General features: G+C 37.5%; 1 long non-coding RNA gene across 1 annotated transcript in view; it reads left to right on the top strand.

Moving 5' to 3' along the window:
* The window catches only part of LOC132362162 (uncharacterized), a 239,420-nt gene extending 220,068 nt beyond the window's left edge, over positions 1–19,352 (top strand). Inside the window, exons 3-4 of the long non-coding RNA XR_009502286.1 lie at positions 15,142–15,275; positions 19,177–19,352. This is a non-coding gene — a long non-coding RNA (uncharacterized LOC132362162). The remainder of the gene's footprint in view (positions 1–15,141; positions 15,276–19,176) is intronic.
* The last annotated feature ends 455 nt before the right edge of the window (positions 19,353–19,807 follow it).

Genomic DNA, 19,807 nt, shown 5'->3' with positions numbered 1-19,807 from the left:
CTCAATTATTAAGTAGTGTATTGTTTAGCCTCCATGTGTTTGTATTTTTACAGGTTTTTTCCTGTAATTGATATCTAGTCTCATAGCATTGTGGTTGGAAAAGATACTTGATACGATTTCAATTTTCTTAAATTTACCAAGGCTTGATTTGTAACCCAAGATATGATCTATCCTGGAGAATGTTCCATGAGCATTTGAGAAAAATGTGTATTCTGTTGTTTTTGAATGGAATGTCCTATAAATATCAATTAAGTCCATCTTGTTTAATGTATCAATTAAAGCTTGTGTTTCCTTATTTATTTTCATTTTGGATGATCTCTCCATTGGTAATAGTGGGATGTTAAATTCCCCTACTATGAATGTGTTGCTCTCGATTTCCCCTTTTATAGCTGTTAGTATTTGCCTTATGTATTGAGGTGCTCCTGTGTTGGGTGCATAAATATTTACAATTGTTATATCTTCCTCTTGAATTGATCCCTTGATCATTGTAGTGTCCTTCTTTGTCTCTTGTAATAGTCTTTATTTTAAAGACTGTTTTGTCTGATATGAGAATTGCTACTCCAGCTTTCTTTTGATTTCCATTTCCATGGAATATCTTTTTCCATCCTCTCAGTTTCAGTCTGTATGTGTCCCTAGGTCTGAAGGGGGTCTCTTGTAGACAGTATATATATGGGTCTTGTTTTTGTATCCATTCAGCCAGTCTATGTCTTTTGGTGGGAGCATTTAATCCATTTACATTTAAGGTAATTATCGATATATACATTCCTATTACCATTTTCTTAATTGTTTTGTGTTTGTTATTGTAGGTCTTTTCCTTCTGTTGTGTGTCCTTCCTAGAGAAGTTCCTTTAGCATTTGTTGTAAAGCTGGTTTGGTGCTGAGTTATCTTAGCTTTTGCTTGTCTGTAAGATTTTAATTTCTCTGTCGAATCTGAATGAAATCCTTGCTGGCTAGAGTAATCTTGTTTGTAGGTTTTTCTCCTTCATTACTTTAAATATATCCTGCCACTCCCTTCTGGCTTGCAGAGTTTCTGCTGAAAGATCAGCTGTTTACCTTATGGTGATTCCCTTTTATGTCATTTGTTGTTTTTCTCCTCCTGCATTTAATATTTTTTCTTTGTATTTAATTTTTGATAGTTTAATTAATATGTGTTGTGGTGTGTTTCTGCTTGGATTTATCCTGTATGGGACTGTCTGTGCTTCCTGGACTTGATTAACTATTTCCTTTCCCATATTAAGGAAGTTTTCAACTATAATCTCTTCAAATATTTTCTCAGTCCCTTTCTTTTTCTCTTCTTCTTCTGAGACCCCTATAATTCGAATGTTGGTGTGCTTAATGTTGTCCCAAAGGTCTCTGATACTGTCCTCAATTCTTTTCATTCTTTTTTCTTTATTCTGCTCTGCAGTAGTTATTTCCACTATTTTATCTTCCAGGTCACTTATCCGTTCTTCTACCTGTTATTCTGCTATTGCTCCCTTCTAGAGAATTTTTAATTTCATTTATTGTGTTGTTCATCACTGTTTGTTTGCTCTTTTGTTCCTGTAAGTCCTTGTCAAACGTTTGGTGTATTTTCTCCATTCTGTTTCCAAGGTTTTGGATCATCTTTACTATCTTTACTGAATTCTTTTTCAGGTAGACTGCCTATTTCCTCTTCACTTTTTAGGTCTGGTGGGTTTTTGCTTTGCTCCTTCATCTGCTGTGTGTTTCTCTGTCTTCTCATTTTGCTTAACTTACTGTGTTTGGGGTCTCCTTTTCACAGGCTACAGGTTTGTAGTTCCCGTTGTTTTTGGTGTCTGTTCCCAGTGGCTAAGGTTGATTCAGTGGGTGTGTAGGCTTCCTGGTGGAGGGGACTAATGCTTTTGTTCTGGTGGATGAGGCTGGATCTTGTCTTTCTGGTGGTCAGGTCCACGTCTGGTGGTGTGTTTTGGGGTGTCTTTGGCCTCATTATGATTTTAGGCAGCCTCTCTGCTAATGGATTGGGTTGTGTTCCTGTCTTGCTAGTTGTTTGGCATAGGGTGTCCAGCACTGTAGCTTGCTGGTCGTTGAGTGGAGCTGGGTCTTGGCGTTTAGATGGAGATCTCTGTGAGATTTTTGCCGTTTGATATTACATGGAGCTGGGAGGTCTCTTGTGGACCAGTGTCCTGAACGTGGCTCTCCCACTTCAGAGGCACTACCCTGATGCCTGGATGGAGCACCAAGAGCCTGTCCTCCACATGGCTCAGAATAAAAGGGAGAAAAAAAAGAAAGAAACAATGAAGAAGGTAAAATAAAATAAAGTAAAATAAAATAAAGTTATTAAAATAAAAAATAAAAAATAATCATTAAAACAGTTTTTTAAAGTAATTAAAAAAAAAGAAGGAAAGAAAGAAGAGCGCAACCAAACCAGAAAACAAATCCACCAATGATAACAAGTGCTAAAAACTATACAAAAAACAAAAACAAAACAAAAAACGGACAGACAGAACCCTAGGGCAAATGGTAAAAGCACAGCTGTAGAGACAAAGCACACACAGAAGCATACAGATACACACTCACAAAAAGAGAAAAAGGGGAAAAAATATATATATATCTTTGCTCCCAAAGTCCACCTCCTAAATTTGGGGTGATTCATTGTCTGTTCAGGTATTCCACAGATGCAGGTTACATCAAGTTGATTGTGGAGATTTAATCCGCTGCTCCTGAGGCTGCTGGGAGAAATTTCCCTTTCTCTTCTTTGTTCGCACAGCTCCTGGGGTTCAGCTTTGGATTTGGCCCGCCTCTGCATGCAGGTCGCCTGAGGGCGTCTGTTCTTTGCTCAGACAAGACGGGGTTAAAGGAGCAGCTGATTCGGGGGCTCTGGCTCACTCAGGCAGGGGGAGGGATGGTCACAGTATGTGGGGCGAGCCTGCGGCGGCAGAGGCCAGCATGACATTGCACCAGCCTGAGGCATGCCATGTGTTCTCCTGGGGAGGTTGTCCCTGGATCCCAGGCCTCTGGCAGTGACGAGCTGCACAGGCTCCCAGGAGGGGAGGTGTGGAGAGTGACCTGTGCTTGCACACAGGCTTCTTGGTGGCGGCAGCAGCAGCCTTAGCATCTCATGCCCGTCTCTGGGATCGCGCTGATAGCCGCGGCTCGCGCCCGTCTCTGGAGCTCCTTTAAGCGGCGCTCTTAAATCCTCTCCTCACACACCAGGATACAAAGAGGCAAGAAAACGTCTCCTGTCTTGGCAGTTCCAGACTTTTTCCTGGAATCTCTCCCGGCTCGCTGTGGCGCACTAGCCCCTTCTGGCTCTGTTCACGCAGCCAACTCCAGTCCTCTCCCTGGGATCCAACCTCTGAATCCCGAGCCTCCGCTCCCAGCCCCCGCCCGACCCGGCAGGTGAGCGGAGAAGCTTTTCGAGCTGGTGAGTGCTGGTCGGCACCGATCCTACATGTGGGAATCTCTCCATTTTGCCCTCCGCACCCCTGTTGCTGTGCTCTCCTCCGTGACTCTGAGGCTTCCCCCGTCCGCCACCCGCAGTCTCCACCTGCAAAGGGGCGTCCTAGTGTGTGGAAACCTTTCCTCCTTCACAGCTCCCTCCCACTGGTGCAGGTCCCATCCGTATTCTTTTGTCTCTGTTGTTTCTTTATTCTTTTGCTCTACCCAGGTACGTGGGGAGTTTCTTGCCTTTTGGGAGGTCTGAGGTCTTCTGCCAGCGTTCAGCAGGTGTTCTGTAGGAGTTGTTCCACATGTAGATGTATTTCTGATGTATTTGTGGGGAGGAAGGTGCTCTCCACGTCTTACTCTTCTGCCATCTTGAAGCTCCTCCCCCATGTGTCTTTTTGAACTATGGTTTTCTCTGGATGTATGCCCAGTAGTGGTATTACTGGGTCATATGGTAATTCTATTTTTAGTTTTTTAAGGAACCTTCATAATGTTCTCCATAGTGGCTGTAGCAATTTACATTCCCACCAACAGAGCAAGAAGTTTCCCTTCTCTCCACACCCTCTCCAGCATTTACTGTTTGTAGATTTTCTGATGATGCCCATTCTTACTGGTGTGAGGTGCTACCTCATTGTAGGTTTGATTTGCATTTCTCTAATAATTAGTGATGTCAAGCAGCTTTTCATGTGCCTCTTGGCAATAGTATGTCTTCTTTGGAGAAATATCTATTGAGGTCTTCCACCCATTTTTTGATTGAGTTGTTTGTTTTTTTTCATATTGAACTGCATGAGTTGTTTATATATTGGGGGGATTAATCCTTTGTCCATTGATTTTTTTGCAAATATTTTCTCCCATTCTGAGTGTTATCTTTTTTCTTGTTTATAGTTGCCTTTGCTGTGCAAAAGCTTTTAAGTTTCATTAGGATCCATTTGTTTATTTTTGTTTTTATTTCCATTACTCTAGGAGGTGGGTCAAAAAAGATCTTGCTGTGATTTATATCAAAGAGTGTTCTGCCTATGTTTTCCTCTAAGAGTTTGATAGTGTCCTGTCTTACGTTTAGATCTTTAATCCATTTTTTGTTTATTTTTGTGTATGGTGTTAGGGAGTGTTCTAATTACATTCTTTTATATGTAGCTGTCCAGTTTTCCCAGCACCACTTATTGAAGAGACTGTCTTTTCTCCATTGTCTATCCTTACCTCCTTTGTCATAGATTAGTTGACCATAGGTACATAGGTTTATCTCTGGGCTTTCTATCCTGTTCCATTGATCTATGTTTCTGTTTTGTGCCAGTACCATATTGTCTTGATTATTGTAGCTTTGTAGTATAGTCTGAAGACAGGGAGTCTGATTCCTCCAGCTCCATTTTTTTCCCTCAAGATTGCTTTGGCTATTCAGGGTCTTTTGTTTCTCCATATAAATTTTAAGATTTTTTTGTTCTAGATCTGTAAAAAATGCCTTTGGTAATTTGATAGGGATTGCATTGAATCTGTAGATTGCTTTGGGTAGTATAGTCATTTTCACAATGTTGATTCTTCCAATCCAAGAACATGGTATATCTTTCCATCTGCTTGTGTCATCTTTGATTTCTTTCATCAATGTCTTATACTTTTCTGAGAACAGGTCTTTTACCCTCTTAGGTAGTTTTATTCCTAGATATTTTATTCTTTTTGTTGCAATGGTGAATGGCATTGTTTCCTTAATTTCTCTTTCTGATCTTCTGTTGTTAGTATAAAGGGCTGCAAGAGATTTCTGTGCATTCATTTTGTATCCTGCAACTTTACCAAATTCATTGATTAGCTCTAGTAGTTTTCTGGTGGCATCTGTAGGATTATCTATATATAGTATCATGTCATCTGCAAACAGTGACAGCTTTACTTCTTCTTTTCTAATTTGTATTCCTTTTTCTTCTCTGATTGCCATGGCTAGGACTTCCAAAACTATGTTGAATAATAGTGGCAAGAGTGGACATCCTTGTCTTGTTCCTGATCTTAAAGGAAATGCTTTCAGTTTTTCACCATTGAGAATGATGTTTGCTGTGGGTTTGTCATATATGGCCTTTATTATGTTGAGGTAGGTTCCCACTATTCCCACTTTCTGGAGAGTTATTATCATAAATGGGTGTTGAATTTCGTCAATAGCTTTTTCTGCACCTATTGAGATGATCATATGGTTTTTATTCTTCAATTTGTTAATATGGTGTATCACGTTGATTGATTTGCATATACTGAAGAATCCTTGCATCCCTGGGATAAATCCCACTTGATCATGGTGTATGATCCTTTTAATGTGTTGTTGGATTCTGTTTACTAGTATTTTGTCAAGGATTTTTGCATCTATATTCATCAGTGATATTGGTTGGTAAATTTCTTTTTTTGTAGTATCTTTGTCTGGTTTTGGTATCAGGGTGATGGTGGCCTCCTAGAATGAGTTTGGGAGTGTTCCTTCCTCTGTAATGTTTTGGAAGAGGTTGAGAGGATGGGTGTTAGCTCTTCTCTAAATGTTTGATAGAATTCACCTGTGAAGCCATCTGGTGCTGGACTTTTGTTTGTTGGAAGATATTTAATCACAGTTTCAATTTCATTACCTGTGATTGGTCTGTTTATATTTTCTTTTTCTTCCTGGTTTAATCTTGGAAGGTTATACCTTTCTAAGAATTTGTCCATTTCTTCCAGGTTGTCCATTTTATTGGCATAGAGTTGCTTGTAGTAGTCTCTTAGGATGCTTTGTATTTCTGCTGAGTCTGTTGTAACTTCTCCTGTTTCATTTCTAATTTTATTGATTTGAGTCTTCTCCCTCATTTTCTTGATGAGTCTGGCTAAAGGTTTATCAATTTTGTTTCTCTTCTCAAAGAACCAGCTTTTAGTTTTATTGATATTTGCTATTGCTTTCTTTGTTTCTATTTCATTTATTTCTTCTCTGATCTTTATGATTTGTTTCCTTCTACTAACTTTGGGTTTTGTTTGTTCTTCTTTCTCTCGTTCCTTTAGGTGCAAGGTTAGATTGTTTATTTGAGATGTTTCTTGTTTCTTGAGGTATGATTGTATTACTATAAACTTCACTCTTAGAACTCCTTTTGCTGCATCCCATAGTTTTTGGATTGTTGTGTTTTTGTTGTCATTTGTCTCAAGGTATTTTTTAATTTCCTCTTTGATTTCTTCAGTGATCTCTTGGCTATTTAGTAACGTATTGTTTAGCCTACTTGTGTTTGTGGTTTTTATGGTTTTTTCCCTGTAATTGATTTCTAATCTCATAGCGTTGTGGTCGGAAAAGATGCTTGATATAATTTCACTTTTCTTAAATTTACTGAGGCTTGATTTGTGACCCATGATGTGATCTATCCTGGAGAATATTCCATATGCACTTGGAAAGAAAGTGTAATCTGCTGTTTTCGGATGGAATGTCCTATCAATATCAATTAAATCTTCCTGGTCTATTGTGTCATTTAAATCTTGTGTTTCATTATTAATTTTCTGTTTGGATGATCTCTCCATTGGTGTAAGTAAGGTGTTTAAGTCCCCCACTATTATTATGTTACTGTCAATTTCCTCTTTTATAGCTGTTAGCATTTGCCTTATATATTGAGGTGCTCCTATGTTGGATGCATATGTATTTATAATTGTTATATCTTCTTCTTGTATATCTTCTTGGATTGATCCCTTGATCATTTTGTAGTGTCCTTCCTTGTCTCTTGTAACATTCTTTATTTTAAAATCTATTTTATCTGATGTGAGTATTGCTACTCCAGCTTTCTTTTGATTTCCATTTGCATGGAATATCTTTTTTTTCCATCCCCTCACTTTCAGTCTGTATGTGTCCCTAGGTCTGACGTGGGTCTCTTGTAGACAGCATATATACAGGTCTTGTTTTTGTATCCATTCAGAGAGCCTGCTTCTTTTGGTTGGAGCATTTAATCCATTCAAATTTAAGGTAATTATAGATATGTATGTTCCTATTACCATTTTCTTAATTGTTTTGGGTTTGTTTTTATAGGTCCTTTTCTTCTCTTATGTTTCCCACTTAGAGAAGTTCCTTTAACATTTGTTGTAGAGCTGGTTTGGTGGTACTGAATTCTCTTAGCTTTTGCTTGTTTTTAAAGCTTTTGATTTCTCCATTGAATCTGAATGAGATCCTTGCTGGGTAGAGTATTCTTGGTTGTAGGTTCCTCCCTCTCATCACTTTAAATATATTGTGCCACTCCTTCCTTTCTGGCTTGAAGAGTTTCTGCTGAGAAATCAGCTGTTAACCTTACGTGAGTTCCCTTGTATGTTATCTGTCATTGTTCCCTTGTTGCTTTTAATAATTTTTCTTTGTCTTTAATTTTTGTCAGTTTGATTACTATGTGTCTCAGCTTGTTTCTCCTTGGGTTTATCCTGCCTGGGACTCTCTGCACTTTCTTGTCCCTTGTCCCGGCCAGTGTCCCTTGGGTGGCTATTTCCTTTCCCATGTTAGGGAAGTTTTTGACTATAATCTCTTTAAATATTTTCTCTTGTCCTTTCTCTCTCTCTTCTCCTTCTGAGACCCCTATAATGTGAATGTTGGTGCATTTAATGTTGTCCCAGAGGTCTCTTAGGCTATCTTCATTTCTTTTCATTCTTTTTTCTTTATTCTGTTCCACAGCAATGATTTCCACCATTTTGTCTTCCGGGTCACTTATCTGTTCTTCTGCCTCAGTTATTCTGCTATTGATTCCTTCTAGTGTATTTTTCATTTCAGTTATTTTACTGTTCATCACTGTTTGTTTGTTCTTTAATTCTCCTAGTTCTTTGTTAAATATTTCTTGCATCTTCTTGATGTTTGCCTCTATTCTTTTTCCTAGGTTCTGGATCATCTTCACTATCATTATTCTGAATTCTTTTTCTGGAAGGTTGCCTATCTCCACTTCATTTAGTTGTTTTTCTGGGGTTTTATCTTGTTCCTTCATCTGGGACATAGCCCTCTGCCTTTTCATTTTGTCTGACTTTCTATGAATGTGGTTTTCCTTCCACAGACTGCAGGATTGTAGTTCTTCTTGCTTCTGCTGTCTGCCCTCTGGTGGATGAGGCTACCTAAGAGGTTTGTGCAAGCTTCCTGATGAGAGGGACTGGTATGGGTAGGGCTGGGTGTTCCTCTGGTGGGCAGAGCTCAGTAAAACTTTAATCTGCTTGTCTGATGATGCATGGGGCTGCGTTCCCTCCCTGTTGGTTTTTTGGACTTAGGTGACCCAGCACTGGAGCCTACAGGGTCTTTGGTGGGGCTAATGGTGGACTCCAGGAGGGCTCATGCCAATGAGTACTACCCAGAACTTCTGCTGCCAGTGTCCTTGTTCTCGTGGTGAGCCACAGCCCCCGCCCCCACCCCCCTGCCTCAGCAGGAGACCTTCAGTACTAGCCAGGAGGTCTGGTTCAATCTTCTATGGGGTCACTGCTCCTTCCCCCTGGGTCCTGGTGCACACACTACTTTGTGTGTGCCCTCCTAGAGTGGAGTCTCTGTTTCCCCCAGTCCTGTCAAAGTCCTGCAGCCAGATCCCGCTAGCCTTGAGAGTCTGATTCTCTGGGGATTCCTCCTCCTGTTGCCAGACTCCCAGGTTGGGAATCCTGACATGGGGCTCAGAACCTTCACTCCAGTGGGTGGACTTCTGTGGTATAATTGTTCTCCAGTTTGTGAGTCACCCATCCAGCAGTTATGGGATTTGATTTTATCGTGACTGTGCCCCTCCTACTTTCTCACTGTGGCTTCTCCTTTGTCTTTGGATGTTCGGTATCATTTTTGGTGAGTTCCAGTGTCTTCCTGTCGATGATTGTTCAGCAGTTCTTTGTGATTTCGGTGCTCATGCAACAGGAAGTGAGCACACGTCCTTCTACTCCTCCATCTTGCACCAATCTCCCCAGATTTCTACTTATGCCTTATTGGACAGAGTGCCCCACCCCATCTAAGGAGTTTGTGAAAACAAATATTTAGCTCTCTCAATGGAATTTCAAAAGTTGATGAGTTGGTCATACATTTATGTTACAAAGGATAATAATAGGGTCTACCTCACAGGTTAGATAAAGATTAAATTAGATAATATTACATTAAGTGCTAACTCTGTGCCTATTATATAAGAAGTACTTAATAAGAGGCAGCTATAGTTATCATTGTCACTTCTTATATTGTCATTACCATTACCAAGAAAGTAATATGAACCCTCCATAGCGTCTCATCTAGAAAAAATCCAAAGTCACAGATCCTCCTCTGTCACAGACTCTTTCATTTTCTATCAAAACTCTGGCCATTTTTTCACGCTTGATACTGTAGTAACTAACTGCTTTAGAAAAAACTAAGTGCTTAGAGTTCTTTCCTGTACAAACCATTCTGCTTTTCCTTTGCTCATACCTATCCTGATCCCTGTGGTGCCCTTTCCATTCTTACTGACTTATCCACCTCTGACTCATCCTTTAAAACCTGAGAGGCTTCACCTCTCTGGCAACTCCCAACCCCACCCCAGATGAAATTAGTGCCCTTCATCAATGCTCTCCAGCACCCTGCTTGCATCACTACCATAGATTTTACAAGAGTGGTTAGGAATTTTCTCTTTACTTAATGACTTCCTGTGGTAGGCTGTGAGTTTCTTGAGGTCTAGACCATCTTTCCTTCTCGTCTTTGTGTTCCCTAAATAGTTGGCAATCAGTACATGTTTGTTAAACACAACTGAGGAGTCATGTTGTATCTTCTTTAACATTCACTGCCCTCCGCCCAAAGTGCTTCATAAGCATCTTTCTAATTTCTCCTTTTTTCTTCTCCTCTCTCAGGAAATAGTGATCATATTTTCAAGAAATAATAACTGGATCATGATATTTCTTATTGTTTTGGAAGGGAAACATTTACTTGGATAGCTTTAGCTCCTGTTGATTCTGACTGCCAGTAGCAAGGAGTTAAAAATGGTACTATGTAAACTAGCTAGAGAAAGAGTCTCTGTTCTTTGGGTTTTTTGATAGTTCAATTGCCATGGAAACAGCCTTTCCCCTATGTTAGTTCATTAGGGTTATTTTTTTTTCCTTAAATGATTTGGAGAACAGTCATGTTCCACAGTAGACTACTTCATGGGAAAGATCATATATGACATCCCCTTCCTTATGCTAAAATCTGCACCAAACAGAAAAACAGCAGTCCTTCAATATCACACACTCCATTTTAAGACTGAATTATTATAGCAAGTAATTCATTTGATTAAAAAAAAAAAGACTTCTTGCTGGAGTATGAATGTGAAGTAAGAACAGGAGTAAATTTTCCAAATCAAAACCATTCTAATAGATTTTATTTAATCTATACAGTTAGATTACAATCTTAATTCATATTTATATCAGATATAAGTACCACATCTTCTTAAAGGAAAAAAATCAACTTTCCACTGTATTGTCTACAGAAGTGAATTCTCTGTCCCCTGGGAATGTATGAGATAAAATACAGATAAGATAATTCTTTTTATAGATGAATGAAGTTATGTTTTCAGCTAGTTTGGGAGGAATTTTACCCCTGAAATAGGAAGGGTCACAAGAGCATTTTAAAAGTTCTCACTTGGTTTTGATCAAAGCAGACTGGTCACAGTGGATTCATTCAAATTGCAAACTTTATTCCTAGAGAAAGCTCTTGAATATTATGGTATATGCCTGTTTTCTACCAAAGGAATTAGAAAATTGTATCCCTCTCATTTTTAAGACAGAGATCAGTGACAGCTGGTTATGATTGATTTAAAAGGTTACTATTTGACTTTGGAGAAGTTCAGCCTGCCATGGACGAATCTGCAAATTTGGTAAAGTGGGTCTCCCCTTTCATATTTTCCATAGGTTGAATAATTAGAGTCTGGTAATTTATTAAAAATTGATTTTAGGAAAGGATCTGAGACTCATTCAACAAACTGAAGCCCAGATGACTGCCAATAGCTAGAGAATTTTCACTTGAAAAAGAATCAACATCTTTAATTTAAACTGAAGTAAGATTTGGGCAGGAGAGAAGCTATCTCCCATAGATACAGTTGATAACCATACCTCTACATTTGTGATACATTAGAAATTACTTATCATTCTAAATTCACATCGTTCCAAAAGAAGTTTGAATTCTTATAGAAATGTGGCAGCCTACCTGCCCAATAAGCCTTCTCTAAATAAGAGATTCATTATTAAGAAAAAGATTCTTATAAGGCTGATGAGAACAACATTAACTGCCTATTTTGGCAAATGAAACTGTGGAGACATCTTAACAAAGTTCAGAGCTGAAATTCAACACCAGAGGAGAAAACACAGTCCATCTAATCAAGACCAGAGGTTGTAGAGTTGAAACAGCTTTCTATACACTTAGACTTGGAAGAAACAAATCTTGTGAAACGACAGAGAGATTCTATTAATGTTACCATGTCTATGTTGTTAGCAGCTTTTCTGCTGAGCTTTACTGACATATTTCAGCTAGTATTTGGAACATGCTCAAATCATTAGAAAAGAAATACCAATCAATTACTAAATCAATTTAATAACAATTGCTAAAACATTGATTTTTTCCAGCTTTATTGAGATATAATTGACATATTACATAGAAAACATTGATTTAATTGCTTAAAACAAGTGTCATTCAGCATTCAAAAAACATTGATTTTTCTACTTTCTATAGGCTAGGCACTCTACTAAGTGTTAGAAAACAAACATGAATAAGACTTACAGTGCTCAGTAGTGTGGGAGAGGAAACAGAAAACAAAGTAATTGCAATAAGATGCAATGATACTAAAGGCCAGGTTTCATTTCACACGGAAGAATCAGTCTAGGAGGAGGTATTTCTTTGTAAGATATCTTATCTACAGAAAATAGTCAATAAATATCTGTAGATGCTTGTGATATTGGAGCTAAGCACTGGTTAAAATTGTTATTCTTTCTTTTTTATTCTTTCTTTTTTATTCTTTCTTATACTTCCAGGCTTAAAATAAAAATTGCTTTGGGGATACGAAACGTATATAAAAGTGCTTTATAATTTATAAAGCATGATGCAGATATATGGCATAATCAGTATTAGCAAACCTTCTTTGTTACACCTTTGAATGCAGCAGTGTTAGACTGATTTTGGCAGACTTTGACCATTTTTTCTGGAGATGAACTACAGAGGCCAAAATTAATAGACACAATTAAGCAAGAGAATACATTTATGTAATTTTAACTATTTCTAGGAATCCTCTGCTTTCTGAATTATTTTTTCTGACATCATGGCCAGTGTGCTTGTTTTTCCTCAGCAAGAAGACTACTTCACCTCATCAATACCCAGCTTTTAATAAGCTAGTTAATTAAGTAGAAATTTTGTTTCTCAAGTAGTATAATTTTACTTATCATCTCAGAATTTGTGTTTTTGAATGAGTGTTGTTCTTTTAAGATAGTAATTTTTAGAGATTATACCCTTATTCCACTGCTAAAAGTGATTTGCAAAGTCATCTTTTAGACTGTCTTTTAGGCATTTTTTTGAAAAAAAAATTTTTTTAATGGCATTTAGTATGTTTCTAGTGGCACAAAGATATAAATCCATCATAGGATATTTGAAACTTTGAAAAACAAAATAAGAAAATTTGAGCCATCTATATTTTAATCTCCTAGAAATTATAATGTTTAACTGTTTCATTTGTATTCCTCTACATTTTAAGAGAAAGATAATTCTTTTTAAAAAATGGGATCATACTATAATATTGTTCTGAAATTATTTACCCCCTTCAAAAATGTGGTGTGAATATCTTTCCATCTGAAATTCATTATATAGATATAATGTACCTTATCTAATCAATTCTCCACTGTTGGACACATGTTGTTTCTCTTTTTTTTTTTTCTATTAAAAAAGAGCACTATGGTAAACATGCTTATAACTAAATTTTTGTTCCCATTCAGGATTATTTCCTTAAACTAACTTACTTAAAGTAAAATCAAATAAACAAAAAGGATGCATATAAACTATTCCCCAGCAGTGTATGCCCGATTCCCTAAACCGTTGCTAAATTTAAATATTATTTTAAAAGTCTTTATTAATTTAGGAAGTTAAAAATGCTATTTCATTTTCAGGAGCATTTTATTTTTATTACTAATGGGTTAAACTTATGTATCCTGCTCATTTTATTACTTTCATCAGTTGCCTATTAACTTCTTTACCCATGTTTCTGTTGTTGATGTCATCTTTTTTCTTTGTTTATAGGAAGATTTTATATGTTAAGGCTAGTATACAAAGAATACAAAGTATACATAATATACAAAGAATCCATAGTATACAAAGCATACATGTGTTACAATTACCTATGCAATCTTTATTTGCCTTTTTATAATATTTGTGCCATATTTTAACACAAAATTTAATTTTTAAATAATTATTTTAATCTTGTTATTTTAATTATTCTCAAATACTTCTTTGGATCATTTAGACAGGTAGATTTCATGTTGAGGGAAATAGCAAAAAGTATTTGATCCTAATATTCAGAGTTAGATCAATAATGTAGTTGAGCAATGCCATTTGGAATTTTTTTAATTAAGTCATAATGAATCATTGAGATAGCAACTTGTAGGGCTAATCAAGTGATTTTTTAATTAATTAATTTTATTGATATGTTACAACATGTATTGAACCTATCCTATATGATTAAGACTCACATAAGCCCTATGTAGTATTTAAAAGAAACTATTATGGTTATTTTTGTTAAGAATCCTTGACATATGCTTCTGTTTTATATTCATCTGGGATCTTGATCATGTGATCTTGCTGTGTGGGTTCCAGATTGGGGCCTCTTTTGGGTTCTGTTATTACTGGCACTGTTGGATCTAGGCTGCTCATTACTAAGTCTCATTGAACTTGCCCTTCTTTCTCAAACAATCCCATTTATAGTTATTTGGGGCTGGGTATAGGTAGTGACGCTTCCTTATTCCTTCTCTATTATGGCCCAATTTATTAAATAGCGTCAAGCTTTTCCCCCTTCATGCTCCCTGAAAAGAACCCCACTGTCCTTCTACCTTGACACATATGTACTCTAAATTTATTGCCTTTAAATCACAAAATTCATAGTTATATATTCACTGTTAAGATATACATTTTCTTTGTAGTTACAGAACACCCTGTTGATAACTTTCTTTGTGGACCTAATCTAGTATTAACCTCCCTTTCCCAAGAGTAACACCAACTTAATGCCTCCTGACATTATTATTCATGTACTTTAAACTTCATCACTTGCTTCTTGTTGAGCTTGGCTGCCCTATTTCTCCCTTGCCTAACATAGCCACACAAAATAAGGAGCAGTATTTTTGCTTTGAGAATATGTTAGAAAAGTGTTTGCCTTAAGACCATTAGCTAGTCACTTCTATCAATATATCTAGGTATATGGCAGGCTTCTTAACCAGTTAAGAAAATAGAATAAAGCAAACTCCTGTAAAATGAGCAGAGCAATGTGATAACTGACAATAGATATAAAAGGAATAAGGTAGGTTGGAATAATTGTGGAAAGCTTCACAAAAGAGAACAATTTTGAGATACACTTTGAAGTACCTTGTATTCTTTGTTCACAATTTTTCCTCCCTTCTTTCCCTTTGCCATGAATCCTGCCCTCCTTCATGACAGGATTACACTTACATGTCCCATTGATGTTGGGCTTGGTCATGTGACTTGCTTTCACTATGAAATGTGGAGAAAAGTGATTGAGTGCTAGCTCTGAGCTAGGCCTTAAGAAAAATCATGTGTTTCTTTTTTACTCTCTTGTGCTTTTGCCATTGCCATGAGAAGAGCATTCCCCAGTTCACTGAAGGCCCTGGAATGAGACATCTAGGATAGACCTGAACCACCTCACAACTTGAAGCCAAACCCACCTAAGCCCAGCAGAGATCAGCTAAACCACAACTGATCTACAGACTTGACTTGTGAGTAAGAAAAATGTATGATTGTTGTTATAAGCCACCAAAGTGGGGGGTTGTTATTTGATATTACAGCAATACCTGACTAATGTATATTGGTGAGAAATGGTTAGGTCATGAACTGGTAGCATCTTTCTGTTTCCATTGTCGTTACCTCAGTTCAGGTTTTCATCCCACCTCCCTGGATTGTTTTTAAAGCATCTTATTTTTTCCCATCTGTGTTAGTTAGGGTCACCCAATAGCTATTAGAAATTGATCCAAAATTTATAGTGTTTCAAACACAAAACAAGTTTACTTATTGCTCACATTACTACACTATTATAAATAGTTGGATGGGGGAATCCCCTTCCACAGAGTCATTCAGGGGCCCAGAATAATGGAGGCTTTTCTGTTTTTTTAAATATATGTTTCAACATGGTCCTGTGGGCCATCTCCATTCCAGCCAACCTTGAAAAAAGAGTATGAAAGAAAGTGAAATATGTTTTTAATAGACTCGACCTAGTGGTGGTGTCCATCATTTCTGCTCAACATTCTGTTTGTTTGAACTCAATCACATCATGACATCTAGATGCAAGAAAGCCTAGAAAATGTAGCTCTAGCTGTGGGGGCAGGAAGAAAGTGAGAACATTGATTATGATGAAAAGCTTACAATCTCTGCTACACCATCATTTGTTTAACATGCTTTAATCTAGAGTTATTAGTCCTAAAAATCCAATGTGATACTACTTATCTGTTTAAAATCTATGGTCCTGGCTGCCTAGAGATTCAACATCAAATTTAGCATAAATAAGTGATTTCCATGTAGACAGCTTCAATTTTCATCCAGTGCCAACCCTGCAGAATAGGTGAACCCAGAACTTCTTTGCTTTCTTCAGTAAATAATACTGTCATACCAAAACATTAACAAACAATGTAGAAGTTACCTACAATTTTATAGGAGAGGCAGAGTTCATTCATCTCATGGCAAATAGCTCAATGAATCCTATCCTCGTCACAATTTTCAATCTCTTCCAGTCTTTTTTCAGCTGTGTGACCACTTATGGGCTTTGTTGTTGTTGTTGTTCCTCCAGCATGAAGGCCCTAAATCTTCCAATTCCTTTCTTTTGTACCTATAACTCTCTCTACCTATTTTTGTTCTTGTATATCTTGTAATGAACCAAATACACCAAACATGCATAGGCACACTCATTACCTCATTCAGGAAATAATAAAGACCCTTTGATTGCTAGTTCCACCCTCCTCAGAAAGCAGTGAGGGATCATACATTGCATTCTCCCCCGATACAGGTTGCATACAAGACCTTTGTGGCTGGGTCATTTCTACTTTTTAAATTTTTATTTCTAGTTTTCCCCTTCATTCCTCCTACTACCCTCCAGTCGTACTGAACTCCTCACCATGGCTTGAACACATTTTGTTTTTTCCTGTCTCTGGAGACATTGTAGTGACTACACTCTCTGTCCAGAATCCTTCTTCTCCTGCCTCTGCATGTCAGGAAGATCCCATAAAGCCTTTAAGGGCTAGCTCCAATATCTCCTTCACTGTGGAGTCTTATCTACCCTTATTTCACTGCCCCATCGTCCCAGAATTCATTGTTCTTCTTGTGGAATTCTGTACATATCTCTATTATAGTACTTATTACGTTGTTAAATATGTGATTCAGGTATCTAGTTCCTCAGAACAGAGACTTTGTCATCTTTGAATTCTTAGTGTAGTACCTAACATGAAGCTTGAAACACAGTTTCTTGGTAAATGTTTATTGATGCAAGGAAAACTTCCCAGGGAGATGAAAATCTGTCCAAGAGATGCGGAGGCTCTCAGTTCATGATCAAAGGTTTAGTAACTAGTCTGGGACAGAGAGCATGCCCATGAGGGAAGTCTCCAGGACCACTTTAATTCTTTCCCCCAAAGTGCTATCATTGAAGGGAAATAAACATTTCTGGAGTTATTTTAATATGCTACTTTCCAACACATTCTTAAATCACACTTTTTGTGAAGAGAAATCAAGGAGATTGAGTGAAAGGAGAACACTGAGCCAGAAGTTAAAGACATCCCAGAAATATTATGAGAGTTAAAATGTATAACTTTCCCCCTCACATCCTGGGTTTCATGCATTTAATATTGCTTGACCTATTGAACTCATCTTGGGTTTCCCTATGAAGGCTGTCTCTTTTAGGCCAAATTATCTGTCTAATGTAGCAGATAGAGAAATAATCATATATCTCTACCAGTTCAGTGAATGTTTGTGAATTAATAAAATAATCCAGGATCTAAGTTTTCTAATGCAATAGATAGTAACAAACAACACCATTTAATCTATGCATGGAAGACTACCTTGAATGTGTAGCCAGTAACTCAGCTTTCTTTCTTATCATTTTGGCCTTGATACTGAAGCTGACCAGAGATGATTGAGTAAAATAATATCCTCATCAGACCCTACAAAGCAATTAAGGTACATCCTCCAGAGAATTAGGCAGTAGAGACATAGACAAGGTGTTCTAACTGGAATAGTAGTAGATCAGTATTACTTAAGGTAGCGCTAGCTGCTGTATACAAATAAATCTCCAAATCTCAGTGGTTTAACACAAAAGCATATTTTTCCCTCATGTTGGGCAGTTTACTTCAGAATGATGATTGAGGGATAATGGTTTCCTGGTCTCCTTTCAATGGTTTCTGCCATCCTGTGACTCTACAAAATTCAACACAGGACTCCCAAGACTGCCCTGGGGTTTTTCTCCATCCCAGACAGTGAGAAAAGGAAAAGAGCACAGAGAATCTTGTTTGGAGATGTTGTGGGCCAAGTCTGGAGATACTACATATTGCTTCTGTGTCCATTCCTCTGGCAGCAAGGCTACCACAAGACCATGCCTAACTCCAAGGAAAGCTAGAAAATGTAGTCAAGCTATTGTAAGGAGAAGGAAAGATGTGTGGTAGACAATGCCCTAATCCACTGATAAAATAAACATGGTTAAAAAAAGAGAATATGAAAAGTTTATAACAAAATCCTCATTTTTTGTGGATTCCATATTTAAGAATTCACCTACTTTCTAAAATGTATTTGTAACCCAAAAATCATAATTCCCAGTCCTTTCAAAGTCATTTGTGGACATGTCCACAGTCATTGTGGACACAGAGCAGCAAAAAAATTTGAGTCACCCAACTGTACACATTCCCAGTGGACACTGAACAAGGCAAAAATGCTCTGCCTTCTTGTTTCAGCTCTCATTCTGAAAACAAGTGTACTTTTCAGTCTATTTAGTACCATATTTTTTGCATTTTTGTGCTTTTTGTTGATGGTTAAAATGGCCACAGAGCATAATTCTGAAGTGCTATATAGTGTTCTTAAGCACAAGAAGGCTGTGATGTGCCTTACGGAAAAAATACATGTTGCAGTTAAGTTTCGTTTAGGCACAAGTTACAGTGCTGTTGCCTGTGAGTTTGATGTTACTGAATCACAATGTAAATTAAATAAGCTATCGTTAAACAGAAACTCACATAAAACAAAGTTGTGTATTGGTTGGTTGATGTAAACATGACCAGAGGCTCACAAGAACCTAACCCTATATTTCCCCTAGGAGCAATGGTTCAATATTCACTAATTCAGTGTTTGTTATGACTTTATAGAACGTAAATACCATAAATAACAATAACCAGCTATGTGTGTGTATGTGTAATTGTAACTTTCTTTCCCACTTACGTTTTTTTGGTTTGTGTATTGTGTCGACCACTGCCTGATGCCTATCCCAAAAGACATTCCCTACTTCCCCCTGATGTACACTAACAAAACTCTGATTGTGTTCAGACATCAGGGAGAGTAACTTGATTTTGGGTAATGTTAGCCCAGCATCCAGGATAGGTTTCATTTAACACACAGTTCTAGCTGGTAAAATATAAGGGGTCTGTCTTGCAGTGCTTCCTATTTTTTCCTGCCTCCCATATGGTATGAAGATATGATACTTTGAGGTGCTCCAGCCGTCTTGCAACCATGAGGTAAAGGCCAAGAGAACTTCCCAAATGTTACCATAATTAAGATGCTAAATCAGTGACAGCAACGCTCTACCTGCAGACTTCTTGTTATGCAGAAAATAAATCCCTATTTTTTAAACTGTTGTCAATTACATGTTTTCTCACTTACACAAGTGCTTTACAGCCAAAAGTATTGCTACTTATTCGCATAATATTTTAAAAGTTCAACAGATACTTGTGAACAAAACTTGTGAACAAGACAAATCACAGTGAATGAAACAGATAAATTCATGCCCACATGGAACTTATATTCAATGGGAAAAGACAGACCCCCTCCCCCTCAAAAAGAGTAAATTTATAAGTGCAACTATCAACTAGTTTGGGAAGAAACCTATTCTTAGTAAGTTCACAATTCAGTCCCCATTTGTGGGAGCAGAAGAACGTGGGATACCAGAAAACATGCAGAAGGCCATGTACATCGGCATATAACATGGAGCAAATGAAGATCCAGGGTTAATAAGTCTACTAAGTGAAGATCAGTTAAAAGAGCTTCACTGTACCTGAGATTCCCAGAG

The sequence above is a fragment of the Balaenoptera ricei genome, chromosome 3, assembly GCF_028023285.1.
Source record: "Balaenoptera ricei isolate mBalRic1 chromosome 3, mBalRic1.hap2, whole genome shotgun sequence".
NCBI classification, from domain to species: Eukaryota; Metazoa; Chordata; class Mammalia; order Artiodactyla; family Balaenopteridae; genus Balaenoptera; species Balaenoptera ricei.
This window is presented reverse-complemented; position numbering and strand designations above follow the sequence as displayed.